We start from the raw sequence: 8,326 nt of genomic DNA, 5'->3' as shown, positions 1-8,326 counted from the left end.
GGTTGAAATCCACAGAAAATTGAATATCACAAAAGAGACATTCCAGGCATGTGGGAGAGGAGGGACTTCATGGTCAGCCATGATAAAAGATTTAGCAGTGGCTGTTTTTGGGAGGAGCACACTGGCCACACATGGCCTATCAGGCAAACCTGGCAATGCCAACAAAGGAACACAACCCAAGCCACTCTTGGATCGAGTTAAAGTGGAACTTATTTTAGGTAAGAGTGGCATCTATATTTATTAAAACAAATTTAAAATGTATTTTAATAATCCTGATGCCTGAGTATCTCTTTTCCCAATATATATATATATATATATATATATATCTATATTTATCTCAATATATATATCTCTCTCTCTCTATATATATATATATATATATATATATATATATATATATCTCTATATTTATCTCAATATATATATATATCTCTCTCTCTCTCTATATATATATATATATATATATATATATATATATATATATATATATATATATATATATATATATATATATATATATATATATATATATATATATATATATATATATATATATATATATATATATATATATATATATATATTAATTTATTATTTCAGACACTGTACAGGGTCGGTTCCCAGATACTCCACGTAAGTTTCTAAGGGCTTCATTCCGGGAGAAGCTTAACGACGAACACAAAATGCTATTAAGGTACATATTTTCACAGTATATATCATAATAGTTTTTTTACAGTACATAGATAACTTTTAAGTTTGTGATGTATGATTTACATTAGTATGTTATATTACTCATAGGCAAGAGAAGAGGCACGTTACGGAGGGTACACACACTACAACATGTGAATAAAAGTGAGCACACAAATTCACCAACTTAGCTTTGTTTGTTCAGTTAACTGGCTTAGACTATATTGTAACATGTTCTCTCTTTCTACAGAATACAACGTTTGTGCAGTGTTCTTGGAGTAGGCCTACTGTCAGCAGTGTTTTTATTGGTCCTTTGCCTTTGTTTTGTTATTGTTTATATCTTGCTATTTCTGAGCCTTTTTGTGAATTTTTTTTTTTATAAATAATGCAATATATTCGATTTCCGATATGGTTTGTTTTTTTTTCTTATATGGTTATCTATTTTGGGATAGCAGCTTAACTATTCTTTGGGTGTCCTGTAAGAATCATGTGTTATTCCTGTATAGGAGCCCTGCAGGATTCTTATAAGATTCTTGTAGGAGTCCAGTAGGATTCTTGCAGGAGTCCAGTAGGATTCTTGCAGGAGTCCAGTAGGATTCTTGCAGGAGTCCAGTAGGATTCTTGCAGGAGTCCAGTAGGATTCTTGTAGGAGTCCAGTAGGATTCTTGTAGGATTTCTACAAAAGTCCCACAGGAAAATGATCACGAAAATCCTGTGGGATCCTGCAGGAATGCATTGTGCAGGTCCTGCAGGATTTTTCCTTCAGGATTTCCTGCAGGATTTTTTTGTAAGGGATATAACGCGCGATCAGTTTAACGTTGGGAATTTGTTGTGTCGCGTCGCCTCTCGCCGCATCTAATGTAGACAGGATTGATTTCATTTTTTACGGTGCTTGGCCGCTCACGCCAAGTGTAGACACGGTGAAAGTTGCCTGATATGATGGATGGCCGAATTGTAGTGTCAAAAAAGACAGAAGCCCTCTGATGCAGGGAAGATAAGGGATACACTGCAAAAATGCTCTTCTTACTTAGTATGTTTGTCTTGTTTCTAGTCTAAATATCTAAAACTTCTTAAATTAAGATGCATTTAGCCTACTAGATAAGTAAAATGACATAAGATATATGTTCTTGTTTTCTTGAAAATAAAATCAAAATTAAGTGAGTTTATGCTTAAAACAAGCTAAATTATCTGGGGTGAGAAAAATAATCTAGTTTCTGATTGAATCTTGTTTCTTGTTTCCGCCCCAAACAGAAATAAGATAATTTTTCTCACCCCATTTGGCAGATAATTTTGCTTGTTTTAAGCAAAAACTCACTTCATTTGAGTGTGTTTTCCCCCCAGAAAACAAGAAAAAATATCTAATGTCATTTTACTAGTAAATACATCTTGATTTAAGATTTTTTAGATATTTGGACTGGAAACAAGAAAAAAATACTAAATAAGAAAAGCATTTTTTGCAGTGTAAAGACAGAGGTAGCGTGATGTAGGCTTATTGATGAATGAATGTACAGTTTATTTAATTGCATAGTAGTAAAATACTATGTTCGCTAATTTATTCCAGTTTTACCTTAAACTTTATGCAAACAGCTGTTCTGGGTTCTCGAGAGGCCACAGCCAGTGTGATTTTGTAAATAAAAACGCATGCAATATCACTTTTTTAATAGCCTAATGTTTTTACTCTACAGTTGTGCAGTTTTAAGGGGACATATGGCAATTTTAAAATGTATTTGCCAAAATTAGTAATGATATTCATATACAGGTTTATTTAAACTAGCAACATTTTATTTAAAATTCACATTAAATATCAAAATTTCTCAGTTTAATTCATGGTGAAAACATGAATGTGCATAGTTTAGTGGAAGATTGCTGCCATCTACTGGAAAACAAACACTTTTGCTAGTTCTCAATGAATAGTTTGTGCATGAATGCTGGATGCTATTACTCTTGCTATTTGTGTTTAAGCTGTAATGTGGCGTAGGTGCTATTTTTGTATAGTTTAACTATCATCAGCCTTTTAAAAAATAAAATAATGATAATAATATCGTGAACATAATGACGGGGTAGAATGGACTGGACATCATATAAAACAACAACAATGAAAATAAAAATAAAAACATCAATGCATTACAAAAATAAAACAGTAGTAATTCCACAACTTAGAGTGATAACATGTAGTGCTAAACCTTACAAGGGGCACCAAGTAAAATCTTGCCAAGGGCAGCAAATTGGTCAGGGCCGGCCCTGGCAAGGCTGTCATTCTCCAGTCACTCCAGTCATTCTCCATCTTTGCGACTCGCGAGTCAGACAGCTGTCAATCAATCCGTCACTGCGGGTCTCAGGTGCACGCCCTCCGCTCAGCCCCGCCGGGCTCTGCCCACTTTTCCAGCATTTTTTGAAAATTGCCAGTGGGTGGAGTTAAGCTCTGAGCAGGGGTTTAGTTACCCTTTAAATTCGGACGTGCGAGCCAAACTATCATTTGTTTGCCGAATGTTATAGTAATGGCCGAAGCAGCACAGAAAAATAAGAAAGCAAAGGTTTTGTCGGAGGAAAGCAAAAAGAGGAAATGAGAAAGTGATTGGATTAAAGGCAGGACGAGGATCAACATTGGGCCAGCGTTTGCTCGTTGGCTTGAGCTGAAGGAGGAGGGGCTACATTCTTGCAAATAAATACATATGATAAGACGTACAAAATCATATTTTAGGATACCTAACATGTCTGTGATATTGGTTTATTTGTCTTGCCTCAAGCTATAATGCAAATCGATTTTTCAAATTTGCAGATTCATCTAGGGTTGCTTGATATTATAATATTGACGATATGGTTATTACCTACCATTCAAACATTGAATTGAAGTATCATATAGATTCTGTAAAACGGTAACCAATAGACTAGGCTACTATAATGACGCTGGCTTGTAAACGTGAGCATCGCGATCATTTGGCATTTGAAAAAAATAAAACCCATGAAATTATATTCATATGACATGCTGAAACATATGCCACTGTACCTGGGATGAAGACATTTCACACGCGACGCAAGCAGAACATCTGCATGTGAACTCCATAGACAGGTGAACTCCGGCAGTGTTCAGGGCTATCATAGTTGTCATGTCAACAAATGCACGCGATGCATGATGACAGAGTTTACGACAGTAGTAGAGGACAATACTGTTTCCCAACTGTAGGGGGACCCCGAGAGCAAAAACGACCTAGTGCTGCTTTAAAGCAGAATTAATTCTGATTTGCTGTCAATGCTCATCAAAAATCATTCTGAAAGGGCAAATACTTAAAGCTGCAGTCCGTAACTTTTTTTTTTGGTTAAAAATTTTCCTTTAAAAAAAAACAAAAAACAAGTAGGCCTACATAACCAGCCAGTGTAAAAATATCCTTACTGTAGCCCGATTCACAATGGTAAGCTTGTAATAATCAGTGTTGCCACAGTTACTTTGAAAAAGTAACTTAGTTACTTTACAGATTACTTGATTTTAAAAGTAACTAAGTTACTTTACAGATTACTTGATTTTAAAAGTAACTAAGTTAGATTACAAGTTACTTTATTAGTTACATTCATCAGTTGCCAACAACACCTCTGCAGCCTCAACATAAAAATGACAACCGTTTTTGCCAACACTAAACATAAAACACTAAACATAAAACCCTAAACATGTTAATGAAAAGGTACAAATTACTTTGTGTTCTTATTAAATACAATTATGAAAAACATTTTTAATTTATATATGAATGTAAATAATGATATGGGCCTACACAAATAATATAAAATTACAAGATTTATATTTTATTGTAAACATAATGTGTAGCTCTGTAAAGGGACAACAAATATTTGATCGATCCGTGAGAACAATATATTTTTTAATAATCTTTAAGTGCACAAAACTATGAAAATATATGAAACGCTTCAAAACAGAGCGGCAACAAAGCGCTTATGCGCATCCCGGGTGCAGAATGATGCGCTTAAAGCAACATGGAATCAGAGGGCGCAGTGCAGCGCGAGTGCACATTGAAAAGTTCACGGCATAAAGAGAAGATGAGCGTTGAGCCCACAAATCCTAGTCTACTATGTAGCCTATCGGTCCAAACATTCACTGATTATTTGTTTCTTCACAGTTTTTAATTCTGGTTATTGTGCGTGCGATGCTAATTAATAGTCGTTGTCACCTGAGTAGCGAGCACAACATCTTTCAGAAACCGCTAGATAAATTCCTGGAAGATAAATTATTTTATCAACATATCAAGTATTATAACGGGAATATATCATATGGAGTGAGCTTTACCGTGCTGCTGACTGGAACCGAACGCGACGCGCAGTTTTGCTGAACGGAGAATGATTGACAGCTACAGCGGAGGAAAGACATTCAGCTATGGAATGGCTTTAGATGACTTTGTAGGCTACTAGCAAATAATAATATTCTAATAATGATTGCTGAAGGATAATGTGACAATATATATTTCTGATGATTATTTAATTATCACGACATGCCTAATCTGAGCAAGTGACTGCCTGTCTTGAGTTTTGTCGACAGACGGAGCGGCCGCCTCGTAGTTCTCTATGCAGGAAAACCCTGCTGAGACTAAACAAGAAAGCAAAAATATATATTTTTACTAAGGAAAATGACAAAAAAAGTAACTCACAGGGACTTGGATAAGTTACTTTAATCTGATTACTGGTTTGGAAATAGTAACGCGTTAGATTACTCGTTACTGGAAAAAGTGGTCAAATTAGAGTAACGCGTTACTAAGTAACGCGTTACTGGCATCACTGGTAATAATGTGTTATAATTTGAGTGGTACTGGTAGCTTAACGCTGGAATTCGAGAATGGCGCAGCTTGTCTTTGTCATTACGTCACATCTGTATACATAAAGAAGGAGTCCGGCTAGGAGGTTATAGCACATTTGTGAGGATGCTGCAGGTGGCAGATCATTTATAGCCTTCTCTCACAGCAGCTGAAGTAATTAAACCTATCATTTTGATGGCGGATTGTAATCCAGAAAGGTCCAAACGGCAATCTTCAGTGATAACTGGAGATTCACCCGTAGTCAAAAGCAAAAGATTAGTCTGAAAGGAATTGAAATCTACAGGTAACGCTAACACACTAGATACACAGTCACACAATGCTTAACATTAACAAATTAAGAACAAAGTATAACAATAATAATAATTTGCACTGTTTGATGTGATATGAGCTAAGTGATCATTAGATTCAATCACTGTTGGTAGCACGATTTATTGTAATGCTTTTTTCCCTCTGGTGGTCAGAAAAAAAGTGGCAAACATGTTACTTACTTGTTCAGATGATATTTTACAGGGAATATTCTTATTTTGTTCATACTTCCAAGATGTAGAATCTGTGATTCCAAAGTACAGTATCCACACCGGTGCTCTGAATGAATGACAGCAACACACACTCCTCAAAACATTAGATTCATCCGCGCGGAGGAGCCGTGCCGACGCACAACCCACGTAAAGATGATAATTCCGCAAATAACTGCAATTGCAGGTTTCAAACAGAGATGGCGACAAAGAGGCACAATTTACGGACTGCATCTTTAATTATTTGACTAGTAAACTATCAGTATACATAAGTTCACTTGCAGTACAAACGAAAAACTAGTTGTGTGCTCAAAGTTTACTACTGTTACACTTAAAGTATACTTTTATACACTAAAAAGTGGGTCAAAAATATAGACTCTAGTCCCAAATAGTATTGAAACAGTACACTTACAAGTACATTGATATTTGTATACTTATTACATTAAAAAAATATACTTGAACTTTCCTTAACCCTCTGGGGTTCTTTGGGTCAAAAATGACCCAAAGCGTTTAATAAAAATGTTTTAAAAATCGTAGCTTCATCGAAATGGTCTGAAACTTGGTCTTTATTGGTACTTGGTATATGAACACCCCAAAAAATTGGGGACAGGATTTGAAAAGTCTAAGTGGTTGTAAAAAAAAATTGTCACACTCAGGACCTTTGGGTCAAAAATGACCCCATAAGAAATGTGTGAGTTTGTCTGTTTTGCACTCTTGATGGTTTTAGAGATTCACCCCTTCACTGTTGAGTCCTTTTTTCTGCATCCTGGCTGATTTGTAGATTGTATGCACAAAAAAACTCTGTATTTTCATATTTTTGCCCATTTCCCATTCATTTCCTATGGGGGTCATTTTTGACCTGAAGGTCCTGAGTGTGACCCATAAATGAAGATACTTCAAAAAAATGAAGTATACTTATTTTTGTAAGGGGTAGCCTACTCCAAAACAAGCAGGTATATGCGTTTTAGCTCTTTTAGGACCAAAATGATTGAGGTCTCATCTTGTATTTATTTTTGTTAGAATGACAACATCCCCTCCCCCTACATTATAATAACCTGCCACCAGCGACTAGCAACTGGAAGAAGAAAATCAGGATTTGTTGGTGTGTCTTGCTTAAAAGTTAATGGATTCAGTTCAGTTAAAGGGACAGTTCACCCAAAAATGAAAATCATTTACTCACCCTCAAGTTTCTTTCTTCAGTTGAATACAAAAGAAGATATTTTAAAGAATGTTGGCAACCCAACCGTTTCTGGTCCCCATTGACTTCCATAGTATTTTTTTTCTCCTACTATGGAAGTCAATGGCTCCCGTCAACTGTTCAAACATTCTTTAAAATATATATATTTTTGTGTTCAACTGAAGAAAGAAACTTGCACAGGTTTGAAGGGTGAGTAAACGATCATGGGTAATAAAAATCATGGATAGATCCAACTGCAACAAGCAGTAATATTATTCAGTATTTGTTTCAGTGTTTTGTAGACAATCAGAACTGTGATTGACATGACCGATTAAATCTTTAGAATCAGTAAGAATATCAACAGGTTTTTTTTTTTAAATCACTTACTGCACCTTTAAGTAAGCAAAGATGGCAGAATCCAATTAGTATATGTCCAATTAATTGACATTCATTGAGATGAATAGGAATGCAAAAGGATAACTCTCTCAAAATATTACAGACCTCCAAGACTGAATCAATCAAAACCACAATAGATACATTTTTAAGATAGTGAACAGAAATAGGCTCTCTACATTTTCAGTTTTTTTTTCTTTTATTTTAAGATCATTCCTTTTAACCACATATTTAGCAGTCAACATCAAAGTAGCCCAATTCTTAAAAAGTAACAGCATAGAAATGTCCATTTTTGATTGGATGTAAAACAGACATAAACCTCTTTCGTTTAGCTTACAAGAGGCAGTATATGTTCAAGGATGAGTGTTTGTGTCTTTATGTATATTTGGAAAGGTGTGAAACACCTGAGACGCAGTCACGATAAGTGGGAATGACTGGCGATGGGTTCATTTCAGCAATCAGTTTCTGATAACATCTATTGTTTTCATACATTTGTGTGTCTTAAGGCTTTAGCCGTTTCGTACTCTACGTACGGTACATAACCAATATATACAAATCAAAAGTAGTACATCTACCCCCCGCGGTGACATCATTGACTGTGACAAGCGCAGCACCAGGACAAAGTAAGGGTACGTGTTAAAGCGGGAATTCACATCTGTGTGAGTGACAGCACCATATAGTCTTTCACGTAACATTCATAAGTGCAACACGTTAGCTATGTCCCGCCACTGGTGTTAACA

General features: G+C 35.5%; 1 long non-coding RNA gene across 1 annotated transcript; it reads left to right on the top strand.

Moving 5' to 3' along the window:
* Positions 1-594: 594 nt before the first annotated feature.
* Positions 595-1,042, top strand: LOC307124632. Its single transcript, XR_013816282.1, has 3 exons — positions 595-694; positions 799-852; positions 938-1,042. It is a non-coding gene; the product is annotated as an uncharacterized lncRNA (long non-coding RNA).
* Positions 1,043-8,326: the final 7,284 nt, after the last annotated feature.

The sequence above is a fragment of the Gobio gobio genome, assembly GCF_949357685.1.
Source record: "Gobio gobio genome assembly, chromosome: 4".
Lineage (NCBI taxonomy): Eukaryota > Metazoa > Chordata > Actinopteri > Cypriniformes > Gobionidae > Gobio > Gobio gobio.
The sequence above is the reverse complement of the archived record's forward strand: the minus strand, read 5'-3'. Positions and strand labels throughout refer to the sequence as shown.